At 42.7% G+C, this 15,513-nt stretch overlaps 1 long non-coding RNA gene across 1 annotated transcript; it reads right to left on the reverse strand.

Annotated features, from left to right (window-relative positions):
* Positions 1–304: 304 nt before the first annotated feature.
* LOC137204589 (uncharacterized) lies at positions 305–12,776 on the reverse strand. The gene is made up of 2 exons (XR_010933755.1): positions 12,597–12,776; positions 305–1,442 (listed from the first exon to the last, which is right to left on the reverse strand). It is a non-coding gene; the product is annotated as an uncharacterized lncRNA (long non-coding RNA).
* Positions 12,777–15,513: the final 2,737 nt, after the last annotated feature.

Here is a 15,513-nt window from a genome sequence, read left to right on the forward strand (position 1 = left end):
TCATAAGATTACAGTAATTAAAGTAGTGTGTTATTGGCATAGATAGTAAAACACAGATGAATAGAATATGGTCCCAGGACACATAAGAGTATATGACAAAGGAGCTTTACAAATCATTGCTAAAGGGATTTATTTATTGAACTTATTTAATGAATTATTTAATGAATGATGGTAGAAAAACAGACTATCTGGGAGAAGTCTCAACTTACATACTTTTCGCCATTGGAGGTGAAGTCATGTCACAGTGAATTTCAGATGGATTAAGAGTGAAATGTAAAAATCAAACCATAAAAAATCCAAAAGATAAATGAACACAGTACAGGTTTATTAGAAAATAGAGGTACACATTAATGAAAAACGCATTACAAATTCAAATTCATGATTAACAAAAATAATTATTTAGATGCGATTCGGAAAAAATTCCATTTTCCATTTATCAAATTAAAAAACAGTACTTAACTATAGGGTGTATCTGCAGGAAAACAAGTCCTTTCACGTACTCCTGATGAATGTGTAAATTGGTAAAATCTTTTTTTAAAACAATTTGTCAGTGTATATTCAGAGTTCTCAAAATGCTTATACCTTTTGCTCTAGTAATTTCATATCATGAAGTAATCAGAGAAGTGCAGACTGATATTTATATACTGGAATGCTCACTGAGGCATTATTTATACTAATGAAAATAGGAGACAACCTAAAAGTTTAACAGAAAACAATCATTAATCACATTTGGTACACCAAAAAAAGGAATAGCATGCAGCTGGTAAACATCTGGTCCTCAAAGAATATTCAGTGACATGGGGAAAGTCTCATAAAATGGTGTTTAGTGAAAAATATTCATCCCATTTCTGAAGAAAAATTATGTTTAGAAATAAAACAGGAAGCAAACATGCCAAAATCTTAACAGCGCTTATTGATGGTTGAGTTTTTTTGGTTTGGCGCTCGCCTGGATTTTCTAATAAACCTTTGTTGTGTAACGCAGAGTATACCTAAGAGTCAAGTGGGATAAACTGCAATGTTTATTTTCAGTAAACTGAAAAGCACTGCCCCCAGGCATTTTTATTTATTGTACTCTATCAATGAGTCGCACGATCCAGAGACCTTTATCTAGAATTCAATCCCTTCCTGATAGGTTCCCTGCCTTCTTTCCTTTTCTTTTTAAAATTAATTAATTAATTAATTAATTTTTGGCTGCATTGGGTCTTCATTGCTGCGCGTGGGCTTTCTCTAGTTCCGGTGAGCGGGGGCTACTCTTCATTGTGGTGCCTGCGGGATTCTCATCGCGGTGGCTTCTCTTGTTGAGGAGCACGGGCTCTAGGCACGTGGGCTCAGTAGCTGTGGCTCGCGGGCTCTAGGGCACAGGCTCAGCAGTTGTGGTGCACGGGCTTAGTTGCTCCGCGGCATGTGGGATCTTCCCGGACCAGGGATCGAACCCGTGTCCCCTGCAATGGCAGGTGGATTCTTAATTACTGTGCCACCAGGGAAGCCCCCCTTCTTTCCTTTTTATTTCTCTTTGCTCCCAGCCCACCCTCTAGCCCTCCAGAGCCCAGACCTCCTGGTCTCCCAAGCCCTTCTCACCACCTGGAATTTCCTCATTGCTGATCCTTGCACATTCAGGGCCCCTGGGGTTCACCTCTATTCCAGGAACATCTTCCCAGGCCAGCCTCTGAATTCCTACAAGCCTTTATTGTATTTCCCTGTGACCTAACTGTTCTCTGTGGGTCTGTTTCTGAAACTAGGTTACAAATACCCACAGGGCAGCCCAGCATGTGTCTAGTACAAAACTTGTTACACAAGAGGTAGGGTTAGTGCACAGTAGATGCTCAGTCAGTATTGCAGGTTATCTCCTTGCTAATCTAATTGTGGTAGTACAGTCCACCACCCATTTGGAAAACATTTATGGGGGGACATGTCTCCCCCTCACCCGGCCCCCCAAAACAAGGTCATTTAGAGACCATGGACCATCTGTGAGCCAAATGAGCATCCCAGGCGTAAGGGAAACGAGTTTGCAGACCGAACAGACATTTATTCTGCACCCGCTCCCACTGCCCCCCCAACTTTGTGTGGCTCTGCACAGACCTCCTTGCTTCTAAGGAGTCACTTTCTATGTGACGTCTAGGGGAACGCTTGGGCTCTCCTCTCCTTTTAACCTCACAAAGCAGAGGACTTCTTTTTATGACCTGAAATGTAGTTATCCTTTCTTTTAGTGGCTGGAGTTTTAGGGAAGGCGGGGCCAGCCGCTCAGGGCCAGGGCCCAGCTGTGCTTATACTGGAAATCAGGCCTGGAAAGAAACATGGTGGCAGGAGCGGATGGCAACAACGCACAAGCAAGAGGTCACGGGCTCAGAGGCCTAAACGACTGGACGGGCAGCTCTCGCAGGCCTTAGGCTGGGGAGGAGAGGCCGGGATTGGAGACCTGAGCTGGCTTTACTGTGGAGGCTCAAGACCTTCGAGCTTCCTGACCATTCACTTGCTCAAGCCCTTGGAGAGGCCCTAACAATTTTCTAGTTAATTTTTGTTTTTTAATTAAAATAATTTTTAATTTTATTTAAAATTTTTTAAAAATTAATTTCTCTTGGAGTATAGTTGCTTTATAATGTTGTGTTAGTTTCTGCTGTACAGCAAAGTGAATCAGTTATACATATACACACATCCACTCTTTTTTATTTTATTTTATTTTTTTTAAGGTTTTTTAAAAAATTTATTTTATTTATTTATTTTTGGCTGTGTTGGGTCTTTGTTGCTATGCACGGGCTTTCTCTAGTTGCAGTGAGTGGGGGCTACTCTTCGTTGCGGTGCGCGGGCTTCTCATTGCGGTGCCTTCTCTTGCTGCAGAGCACGGGCTCTAGGTGCCCAGGCTTCAGGAGTTGTGGCTCGCGGGCTCTGGAGTGCAGGCTCAGTAGTTGTGGTGCACGGGCTTAGTTGCTCCGTGGCATGTGGGATCTTCCCGGACCAGGCCTCGAACCCGTGTCCCCTGCATTGGCAGGCAGATTCTTAACCACTGCACCACGAGGGAAGTCCCCACTCTTTTTTTTAGGTTCTATTCCAATATATGTCATTACAGAGTACTGAGTAGAGTTCCCTGTGCTATACAGTAAGTTCTTAGTTATCTCTTTTATATATTGTAGTGTATATATGTCAATCCCAATCTCCCAATTTATCCCTCCCCCTAGTTAAAATTTTGATTTATTTTTTTAGAGACGTCACCCCAAATTACACAAGCTTCAGGCCCCACAATACCTGGTTCCATGTGTAGTAGAACTCCGGTGGCTGGAGGGCTCTATCTAAACAAGCAGGACTATTCAGCTCCAAGTGATGACAGCTAATCAAAAGTGTTGCTAAATGGGGATGCATGTATATGTAGAGCTGATTCACTTTGTTATACAGCAGAAACTAACACACCATTGTAAAGCAATTATACTCCAAGAAAGATGTTAAAAAAAAGAAAAAAAGGACAGCTGCAAAAAAAAAAAAGTGTTGCTAAAGCTTCTGATTTTTCAAGGGCAGCAAGGAATCCAGATTTTTGTATGAAATCTCTTACATTTTAGATGTTGGCAACTTAAAAAACAAAAATCAAACTTTCTCTGGCCAAAACAAATCATATATAGAGGCTTGATTGAGCCCATGGGCTGCCAGACTATGATTTCTGGTTATTGGAGTCGGTAGGAATTACAGAATTGCCAGATGCCGGGAATGGCTCCACGGCAGGTACACCTGCCCTCCTGGTCCCCTGACCATTAAGAACAGGTCAGACCAGGTCTAAACCAGCGAGCTTTGCTCTTTTCCATGGCTGCAGCCCACAGCCAGACATTCCCTAAGTGTCTGCCACTGGTCACAGGGCAGGGAGATGGCCAAGAGTGTAAATGGATGAATGGGTATAAATTCATCCTTACAACCGGCAAAGTGAACTGAAGCACGTGGTCCACAGACAGTGATGTGGCAGCAAAGTCACCTTGTGAACATCCAAAGATAATGAGGGGTGGCTATAATTCTTCCCCGGGCACTAATGTGTCTCATAGGCGGGTAAGGAATTGTTCTGTGCTCCTCTGCAGGGTGGCAGCCAATGATTTCAGGAAAGATTTATTTAATTTCTTAAATGGGAAGCAAGTCACTTCTTTGTATCCCCCAATCCTCCTGAGACTAGGCAGCCCAGCATTCCAGAACTGCAAACTTTCTTCAGTGTGAACACTCTTTAGAATCTATAGAGCCTACCCCGAACCCGACCCCAGTGAAAGGAATTACTTCTGGGGACCATTTCCTGTGCAGTGCATGGGCGCTCTTACAACCTCCCAGTGTGATGAGGACATCACATCATCAGATGGGGCTGTGGGCTGGAACTAGAGGCAGAACATGGCAGTCACGGCTTTAGGACAAGGACCAGGCTGATGGGAACAAGGAGAGCCATTGACAGCCCTGTGGGCATCTCTCTGCTGTCAGCTCCGATGGGTGATAAAGCTGCTTCCAGTGGTTGCATGTTTTTATTTATTTATTTATTTATTTATGGCTGCACTGGGTCTTTGTTGCTGCACGCAGGCTTCCTCTAGTTGTGGCGAGCAGGGGCCACTCTCTGTTGCAGTGTGTGGGCTTCTCATTGCGGTGGCTTCTCTTGTTGCGGAACACAGGCTCTAGGCACGTGGGCTTCAGTTGTTGTGGCACGCGGGCTCTAGAGCGCAGGCTCAGTAGTTGTGGCGCGTGGGCTTAGTTGCTCTGTCACATGTGGGACCTTCCCGGACCAAGGCTTGAACCCGTGTCTCTTGCACTGGTAGGGGGATTCTTAACCACTGCGCCACCAGGGAAGTCCCCCCAGTGGTTGCATCTTGATTTCTAATTAGCTTGTTGTGGGATCTGCTTTGCTACAGAATGGCTTTGGGGGCCAGCTCAGTGTTCAATTAATCTATTGTGGTGACTAAGCTTGAGAAACATGGGGCCAGAGCCAGAGGGATCTGTTGTATAAATGGAGCTTCTCCTGATTCTAAGAAACAGAAGTTGGGGGAGAGGCAGGATATGGAGGGGATGGGGGAAATCATAGGACATTTAATTCTACCGGGGACATTAGGGAACCATCAAGACCTGTATATATGCTGTCTACAAGGACATGGGTTCAAGCCCTGGTCCAGGAAGATCCCACATGCTGCAAAGCAGCTAACCCTGTGTGCCGCAACTACGGAGCCTGCACTCTAGAGCCCGCGAGCCACAACTACTGAAGCCCATGTGCATAAAGCCTGTGCTCCACAACAACAGAAACCAGCGCAATGAGGAGCCTGTGCACAGCAACGAAGAGTGGCCCCCACTTGCTGCCACTAGAGAAAGCCCGCATGCAGCAACAAAGAGCCAATGCAGCCAAAAGTAAACAAACAAACAAATAAACAAATAAATAACTAAATAGAGGGACTTTCAAGATGGCGGCAGAGTAAGACATGGAGATCACCTTCCTCCCCACAAATACATCAAAAATACATCGACATGTGGAACAACTACAGAACACCTGAACCCTGGCAGAAGACCTCAGACTTCCCAAAAGGGTCTTGGTTCTCCAGCTGGGTGTCAGGCCTGAGCCCCTGAGGTGGGAGAGCCAAGTTCATGACATTGGTCCACCAGAGACCTCCCGGCTCCATGTAATATCAAATGGCAACAGCTCTCCCAGAGATCTCCATCTCAATGCTAAGATCCAGCTCCACTCAATGACCGGCAAGCTACAGTGCTGGACACCTTATGCCAAACAACTAGCAAGACAGAAACACAACCCCACCCATTAGCAGAGAGGCTGCCTAAAATCGTGATAAGTTCACAGACACCCCAAAACACACCACGGGACATGGTCCTGTCCACCACAAAGACAAGATCCAGCCGCATCCACCAGAACACAGGCACCAGTCCCCTCTACCAGAAAGCCTACACAACCCACTGAACCAAACTTACCCACTTGGGGCAGACACCAAAAACAATGGGAACTACAAACCTGCAGCCTGAGAAAAGGAGACCCCAAACACAGTAAGTTAAGCAAAATGAGAACACAGAGAAACACACAGCAGATGAAGGAGCAAGGTAATAACCCACCAGATCAAACAAATGAAGAGGAAATAGGTAGTCAGCTTGGAGAAGAATTCAGACTAATGATAGTAAATATGATCCAAAATCATGGAAATAGAATGAAGAATATACAAGAAATGTTTAACAAGGACCTAGAAGAACTAAAGAGCAAACAAACAGTGATGAACAACACAATAAATGAAATTAAAAATTCTCTAGAAGGAATTAACAGCAGAATAACTGAGGCAGAAAAACGGATAAGTGACCTGGAAGATAAAATAGTGGAAATAACTACCACAGAGCAGAATAAAGAAAAAAGAATGAAGCTAATTGAGGACGGTCTCCGAGACCTCTGGGACAACATTAAACACAACAACATTCGAATTATAGGGATCCCAGAAGAAGAAGAGAAAAAGAAAGGAACTGAGAAAATATTTGAAGAGATTATAGTTGAAAACGTCCCTAATATGGGAAAGGAAATAGTCAATCAAGTCCAGGAAGCACAGAGAGTCCCATACAGGATAAATCCAAGGAGAAACACACCAAAACACATATTAATCAAACTATCAAAAATTAAATACAAAGAACAGATATTAAAAGCAGCAAGGGAAAAACAATAAATAACACATAAGGGAATCCCCATAAGGTTAACAGCTGATCTTTCAGCAGAAACTCTGCAAGCCAGAAGGGGGTGGCAGGACATATTTAAAGGGATGAAAGGGAAGAACCTACAACCAAGATTACTCTACCCAGCAAGGATCTCACTCAGATTCGATGGAGAAATTAAAACCTTTACAGACAAGCAAAAGCTAAGAGAATTCAGCACCACCAAACCAGCTTTACAACAAATGCTAAAGGAACTTCTCTAGGCAGGAAACACAAGAGAAGGAAAAGACCTACAATAACAAACCCAAAACAATTAAGAAAATGGTAATAGAACTTACATATCGATAATTACCTTAAATGTAAATGGCTTAAATACTCCAACCAAAAGATATAGACCGGCTGAATGGATACAAAAACAAGACCCATATATATGCTGTCTACAAGAGACCCACTTCAGACCTAGGGACACATACAGACTGAAAGTGAGGGGATGGACAAATATATTCCATGCAAATGGAAATCAAAAGAAAGCTGGAGTAGCAATTCTCATATCAGACAAAATAGACTTTATAACAAAGACTACTATAAGAGACAAAGAAGGACACTACATAATGATCAAGGGATCGATCCAAGAAGAAGATATAACAATTGTAAATATTTATGCAACCAACATAGGAGCACCCCAATACATAAGGCAAATACTAACAGCCATAAAAGGGGAAATCAACAGTAACACATTCATTGTAGGGGACTTTAACACCCACTTTCACCAATGGACAGATATCCAAAATGAAAATAAATAAGGAAATGCAAGATTTAAATGACACATTAAACAAGATGGACTTAATTGATATTTATAGGATGTTCCACCCAAAAACAACAGAATACCCTTTCTTCTCAAGTGCTCATGGAACATTCTCCAGGATAGATCATATCTTGGGTCACAAATCAAGCCCTGGTAAATTTAAGAAAATTGAAATTGTATCAAGTATCTTTTCTGACCACAGTGCTATAAGACTAGATATCAATTTCAGGGAAAATTCTGTAAAAAACACAAATACAGGGAGGCTAAACTACTAAATAACTGAGAGATCACTGAAGACATCAAAGAGGAAATTTAAAAATACCTAGAAACAAATGACAATGAAAACACGACAACCCAAAACCTATGGGATGCAGCAAAAGCAGTTCTAAGAGGGAAGTTTATAGCAATACAATCCTACCTTAAGAAACAAGGAACATCTTAAATAAACTTAACGTTACACCTAAAGCAATTAGAGAAAGAAGCACAGAAAACCCCCAAAGTTAGCAGAAGAAAAGAAATTATAAATATCAGATCAGAAATAAATGAAAAAGAAATGAAGGAAATGATAGCAAAGATCAATAAAACTAAAAGCTGGTTCTTTGAGAAGATAAACAAAATTGATAAACCATTAGCCAGACTCATCAAGAAAAAAAGGGAGAAGGCTCAAATCAATAGAATTAAAAATGAAAAAGGAGAAGTAACAACTGACACTGCAGAAATACAAAAGATCATGAGAGATTACTACAAGCAATTATATGCCAACAAAATGGACAATCCGGAAGAAATGGACAAATTCTTAGAAAAGCATAACCTGCCAAGACTGAATCAGGAAGAAATAGAAAGTATGAACAGACCAATCACAAGCACTGAAATTGAAACTGTGATTAAAAACCTTCCAACAAACTAAAGCCCAGGACCAGATGGCTTCACAGGTGAATTCTATCAAACATTTAGAGAAGGGCTAACACCTATCCTTCTCAAACTCTTCCAAAACATAGCAGAGGGAAGGACACTCCCAAACTCATTCTACGAGGCCACCATCACCCTGATACCAAAACCAGACAAAGATGTCACAAAAAAATAAAGCTACAGGCCAATACAACTGATGAACATAGATGCAAAAATCCTCAACAAAGTACTAGCAAACAGAATCCAACAGCACATTAAAAGGATCATACACCATGATCCAGTGGCATTCATCCCAGGAATGCAAGGATTCTTCAATATATGCAAATCAATCAACGTGATAAACCATATTAACAACTTGAAGGAGAAAAACCACATGATCATCTCAATAGATGGAGAAAATCATTCGACAAAATTGAACACCATTTATGATAAAAACCCTCCAGAAAGTAGGCATAGAGTGAACTTACCTCAACATAATAAAGGCCATATATGATAAACCCACAGCCAACGTTGTTCTCAATGGTGAAAAACTGAAACCATTTCCACTAAGATCAGGAAAAAGACAAGGTTGCCCACTTTCACCACTGTTATTCAACACAGTCTTGGGAGTTTTAGCCACAGTGATCAGAGAAGAAAAAGCAATAAAAGGAATCCAAATGGGAAAAGAAGAAGTAAAACTGTCACTGTTTGTAGATGACACTATACATAGAGATTCCTAAAGGTGCTACCAGAAAACTACTAGCTAATCAGTGAATTTGGTAAAGTAGCAGGATACAAAATTAATGCACAGAAACCTCTGGCATTCCTGTACACTAAAGATGAAAAAATCTGAAAGAGAAATTACAGAAATACTCCCATTTACTACTGCAACAAAAAGAATAAAATACCTAGAAATAAACCTACGTAAGGAGACAAAATACCTGTATGCAGAAAACTATAAGACACTGATGAAAGAAATTAAAGATGATACAAACAGATAGAGAGCTATACCATGTCTTGGATTGGAAGAATCAACATTGTGAAAGTGAGTATACTACCCAAAGCAATCTGCAGATTCAATGCAATCCCTGTCAAACTACCAATGGCATTTTTCACAGAACTAAACAGAAATTTTCACAATTTGTATGGAAACACAAAAGACCCCGAATAGCCAAAGCAATCTTGGGGAAGAAAACCAGACCTAGACGAATCAGGCTCCTTGACTTCAGACTATACTACAAAGCTACAGTAATCAAGACAGTATGGTACTGGCACAGAAACAGAAAGATAGATCAATGGAATAGGATAGAAAGCCCAGAGACAAACCCACGCACATATGGTCACCTTATCTTTGATAAAGGAGGCAGGAATGTACAGTGGAGAAAGGACAGCCTCTTCAATAAGTGGTGCTGGGAAAACTGGACAGCTACATGTAAAAGTATGAGATTAGGGCTTCCCTGGTGGCGTAGTGGTTGAGAGTCCACCTGCCAATGCAGGGGAAACGGGTTTGTGCCCCGGTCCGGGAAGATCCACATGCCGCGGAGTGTCTGGGCCCGTGAGCTATGGCTGCTGAGCCTGCGCGTCCGGAGCCTGCGCTCTGCAACGGGAGAGGCCACAACAGTGAAAGGCCCGCGTACCGCAAAAAAAAAAAAAAGAAAAAAGTATGGGATTAGAACACTCCCTAACACCATACACAAAAATAAGCTCAAAATGGATTAAAGACCTAAATGTAAGGCCAGAAACTATCAAACTCTTAGAGGAAAACATAGGCAGAACACTCTATGACATAAATCAGAGCAAGATCCTTTTTGACCCTCCTCCTAGAGAAATGGAAATAAAAACAAAAATAAACAAATGGGACCTAATGAAACTTCAAAGATTTTGCTCGCAAAGGAAACCATAAAGAAGACCAATAGACAACCCTCAGAATGGGAGAAAATATTTGCAAATGAAGCAACTGACAAAGGATTAATCTCCCAAATATACAAACAGCTCATGCAGCTCAATATCAAGAAAACAGACAACCCAATCCAAAAATGGGCAGAAGACTTAAATAGACATTTCTCCAAAGAATAATATACAGATTGCCAACAAACACATGAAAGGATGCACAACATCATTAATCATTAGAGAAATGCAAATCAAAACTACAATGAGGTGTTGTCTCACACCGGTCAGAATGGCCATCATCAAAAAATCTACAACAGTAAATGCTGGAGAGGGTGTGGAGAACAGGGAACCCTCTTGCACTGTTGGTGGGAATGTAAGTTGATACAGCCACTATGGAGAACAGTATGGAGGTTCCTTAAAAATCTAAAAATAGAACTACCATATGACCCAGCAATCCCACTACTGGGCATATACCCTGAGAAAACCATAATTCAAAAAGAGTCATGTACCACAGTGTTCATTGCAGCTCTATTTACAATAGCCAGGACATGGAAGCAACCTAAGTGTCCACTGACAGACGAATGGATAAAGAAGTTGTGGCACATATATACAATGGAATATTACTCAGCCATAAAAGGAAATGAAATTGAGTTATTTGTAGTGATGTGGCTGGACATAGGGTCTGTCATACAGAGTGAAATAAGTCAGAAAGAGAAAAATAAATACTGTATGCTAACACATATATATGGAATCTAAAAAAAATAATTGGTTATGAAGAACCTAGGGGCAAGATAGGAATAAAGATGCAGACGTAGAGAATGGACTTGAGAACACAGGGTGGGGGATGGGTAAGCCTGGACGAAGTGAGAGAGTGGCATGGTCATATATACACTACCAAAAAATAGATAGCTAGTGGGAAGCAGCCATATAGCACAGGGAGATTAGCTTGGTGCTTTGTGACCGCCTAGAGGGGTGGGATAGGGAGGGTGCGAGGGAGACGCAAGAGGGAGGAGATATGGGGATATATGTATATATAGAGCTGATTCACTTTGTTATACAGCAGAAACTAACACACCATTGTAAAGCAATTATACCCCAATAAAGATGTTAAAAAAAAAAAGATGACAAGGGAATATGAGACACAGCATCTGTCTTTTGGGACTCAATGAAGAGGTTAGACATCTGTGCACACGGAAATAAGCAACTTAAATGTCCCATGGCGTGGCACAATGGATAATTATGACGGGCACATGCTGGCTGAGGAAGGGGAGCCCTGACCAGCCCATTTCTCAAAAGATCAGGAGACTAGGATTTAAAAGTTCCATGTTTTTTTCTTCCTTCCTTCCTTCCTTCCTTCCTTCCTTCCTTCCTTCCTTCCTTCCTTCCTTCCTTTCTTCTTTTCTTTCTTTCTTTCTTTCCTTCTTTCTTTCTTTTCTTTCTTTCTTTCGTCTGCATTGCATGGCTTGCAGGATATTAGTTCCCAAGCAGGGATTGAACCGCCTGCAGTGGAAGCATGGAGTTCTAACCCCCGGACCACCACGGAAGTCCCAAGCTCTGTTTTATAGATGTAAAAAGTTGAGATACAGCCTTCCCTGTGCATGAGGATATCAATTCAAATTAGCATCCGAAGCCAAATTTGATGTGTACACAAGAGTAGCATAAAGCTGGGGTTTGGGGCTGGAAAGTAAAAGATGTGAAACTCTCTTGTCTAGCACCCATATGCCCCCTTCTCCCGCCCATTCACCATTTGTCACTGGCGGGGAAGGTTGTGAGGAGGATGCAGGTGAGGGGAAGAGGGCTCTGAAAGCCTCTTTCCTCCTGGTTTACTTCTGAGTTGAACTGGAGGGCTCATGCCCTCCGTGAGTCTGAATATTCTGATTTCTGGCTCAAAGACTGCATGCAGCGGGTCACATGAAAACTCTGGGCTTTATGTAGGCACAGCAGCAAAAAAGTTCAAGTGTCTTTTCCAAGGATACAAATCAAGCCAGAAATAGAAGTCGGACGCCTGGCCTGCCAGCTTGGGGCTGCCTCTAATTGAAGGGTCCTCGTGAGTCACAGCTTCACCCAGTGCAGGGAGGTGACCGAGGGGCTCGGCATCCTTTCCTAACCCTCGGTAGCTGGGTTGAGAGTTTTTGTTCATGAGCTCATCCCGATCCATGTGTCCAGACGCCCAAATATTTGACTTGAGCCTGGTTGCTAAGAGACCTCCCACTGGGACCCAGCTGCCTGAGGGCAGGAGGGCGGGATTGGCATCGCTTCAGATTTCTGCCAATTTATTTTGAAACCAGAAAACCTGGAACCTTGGTCTCCTCAAGGCAGCCACAGGGAGAGGAGAGATCTGAGTTAGCCAAGCAACAGAGGAAAAACCCCCACTGACCTTCTGCCAGGGATCCGTAGGAGGGTTTAGGATAGAATTCTTACATGGCATTTGTTGACTTGGGGTGAAATTTGCTGGTACGGTGATGGGGAAGGAATTGGAGCTTTGTGCCTGGTCATGCCGGAGACATCTCGAAGCAACCCCAGGGATTCCAGAGCGAGGCTGGACTTCTGAGTTCTAACTGGGCGTGGTGAAAGCTGCCTTGCTTCAAACCCAGCACCTTGGGTTTTAATTGCCTGGTGACTTAAACCTCCTCCAGGAATGCCATGGGCAAAAGTCAGACCTATACAGGTGTGTTAGGGGTCAGTGCACGTCGGGGAGCTGGGGAAACCCCACTTTCCCAACATAAGGCGGACAGCTGAGCATAAACATCTGTATGGTTATCAGTAAATAACTATCACCGCTTCCCCACCCTGTGCAACTGAATAGAACCCCCTGGGCAGGACCCCTGGTCACAGCACCATTCATTCTCAGGACCAGATAGTGATCACTACAGGCTTAAAAGCTTCTCCCGGGTAGTTCGTTTCTGAATGTGGCTTTAGTGTTTATTTATAAATAAGTGTATGGATGTGAGAAACAGATTTTGTTGCCAGGATTTTTGCATGAGAGTTGTCGTGTGATGAGAAACATAAAGGTCATGGATGTTGACCCTTGACAATCACCCAAATCCCTCCTTTCAATTATTTGCTCAGAGGAAGTACAACCTACTGGGTTTTGCTTTCAGATAGAACTGAACGGTGGGCTCCATTCTTTTCCACATAGATGTGTGCCTTTGGGCAAGATCTGATGCCTTGGTTTCCTTATCTGTCAAAAAACACGGAAAGGAGCATTTGTCGGGTTTGAGAAGAGGAGGTAGGAAGTAGTCCTACCTTGGGAAAAATCCACTGGAAATAGGAAAGAGCTGGAAATTAAATGGAAATAAGAGAGCAAAGGGAGTGGGACTGGGGTCATCACAGTGCCATCCTGGAGACCAAGGAAAAGATACTCTCCAGCCATGAAGTATTCCTGAATCCAGAGAGAAGGCCCTTCAATAAAGTGAGTTTTTGCTGTATGTGTGCTGAAGAAATCTTCAAGAGATCTCTACATTTATTACCCCCAAACTTCTGGTTAAATATACCATGTCATCCAGGGTACCAAGGATTTCTTTCCGTGAAAGAAGCTATGATATCACAAGGGCTGTATTGTGACATCATCACAGAATCTCTTGGGCGTCAGACCAAGAGAGACGGCCTCTTGTTTGGAATACAGATATCCTTGCTAATGAGGAGACTTGGGAGGGAGAAGAAGGAGGACACTCCAAATAAGATAAACGCGGCAGATGGAGGGCCAGATTCTGCACAGAGATCTTGAATATTCTACAGGATACTCGGCCCAAACCGACTTTTCTCTCTTAGTTTTTCAGTAATGATAGATGACAAAGCCTGGGGTAAAAATAAACCCACTTCCAGTGTTGTTTCTGGGTGGTTCAACAGGAAACAGCATTGTTAATCTTGAGGGGACCGCTGAGCTGTCTGAGATTTGGAAGCCTGGGCGTCTCCTGGGAGGAGAGTGATGGGGAAGGAGGGGCGCTCCAGGGCTATTCAGGCCCGAGTTCCTTACTTGGCCCCCTTCTTAGTTCCTGTCTAAATTCAATTAGAAGAAAGGCTCTTCTTCTGGGTGGTAATTTAAATATCTTTCCTCAACATGTCAGTTTTAGACATTTTGTCACGGGTGTAGTTAATGCCCCAATAATCCCACAGTCTGGTTTATGTCCATCTGGGGTATAAATGCCACGCCTGCCTCTGTCTGTGAACTCTGGAAAAGCCGTTGGACCAGGAATGCTGAGAAGCACTTAAATGATTTTTTTCCCCATAACTTTCGGGTGAATATTTCCCCCTCACGTTTCCTCTGTTTTTAGAAACACTTTGGAGAAATAGAACGATGAAGACCTCCAGGGGCACTCTGTCACCTCGAAGGAGCATATCCTTTTAAAAAAATTAAGTGACAAGTCATTTGCTTTTGTAAAAACTGTTGGTCTCCACTTGTAGGTCTATGGTTTATACAAAAATACTCATATGTTGCTGTTTACAGATTTTTTAAAGTTTTGATTTCGAAGAGTTAATGCCCACAATGCCGAGATGCTCTTAGGGCATAAGGTATTGGCAGGGTCTGGCTAATGAGGTTTCCTGCAGCTAGGAAACCCCTGCTGGAGACAAGAATCCAAGACATTCCAAGACTACTGACATCGAATCTAAAATGCAACCATCTAGTGGAAGTCTTGTGGGTGGATGTGTTTTTGGTAGGATTTTTTAAAAATTCTTAAACCATTCATTTTATAATCTGGGCAGAAAACAAAGAGCCAGATGTGACAGCTATTAAAAAGTAAAAGTGCATACTGTTAATACCTTATGTTTACCTACTGGCTTTCTTCTGAGAAGTCCAGAGTGCTTTGCTGGTGTTTTCTTCTCCATACCCGTATGGTACCCTCATTTGGAGAAGGGACTGGAAAATGCCTGAAGTCAGGGAGTGGGTTAGACATCAGAGGAGACCTGGGTTCTTTCTTTTCACACAAACACCTTGCTCTGGTTTGTTCTCTGAATTCAGTGGACCAATATCAGAACACAAGCTAGATGCCTTTCACACCAGTTGTGTTTTAAAAAGAAAACCCCACTCTTGCACCTACTCCGTTGTTTCTCTGTAGCCCTAAGGGAAAAGCCTGAACTTGCAAACAGCTCTCACCAGACCGACTGACAAACCTGATTACTTGTTGGCTTGGTTCCTGCGTCAGGCTGTTTGCAAAGTCATTTTTGCATGGAGTACCCACTCACTCACCAATAACAGCACTCTAGGGCTCTGTTGGACTGGAGTTAAGATTGTATTGGACTAGAGCTAATAGTCTATTGGACTGGAATTAAGATTCAGTGATGCTCCTGACTGT

Source organism: Pseudorca crassidens, chromosome 1 (assembly GCF_039906515.1).
Source record: "Pseudorca crassidens isolate mPseCra1 chromosome 1, mPseCra1.hap1, whole genome shotgun sequence".
Lineage (NCBI taxonomy): Eukaryota > Metazoa > Chordata > Mammalia > Artiodactyla > Delphinidae > Pseudorca > Pseudorca crassidens.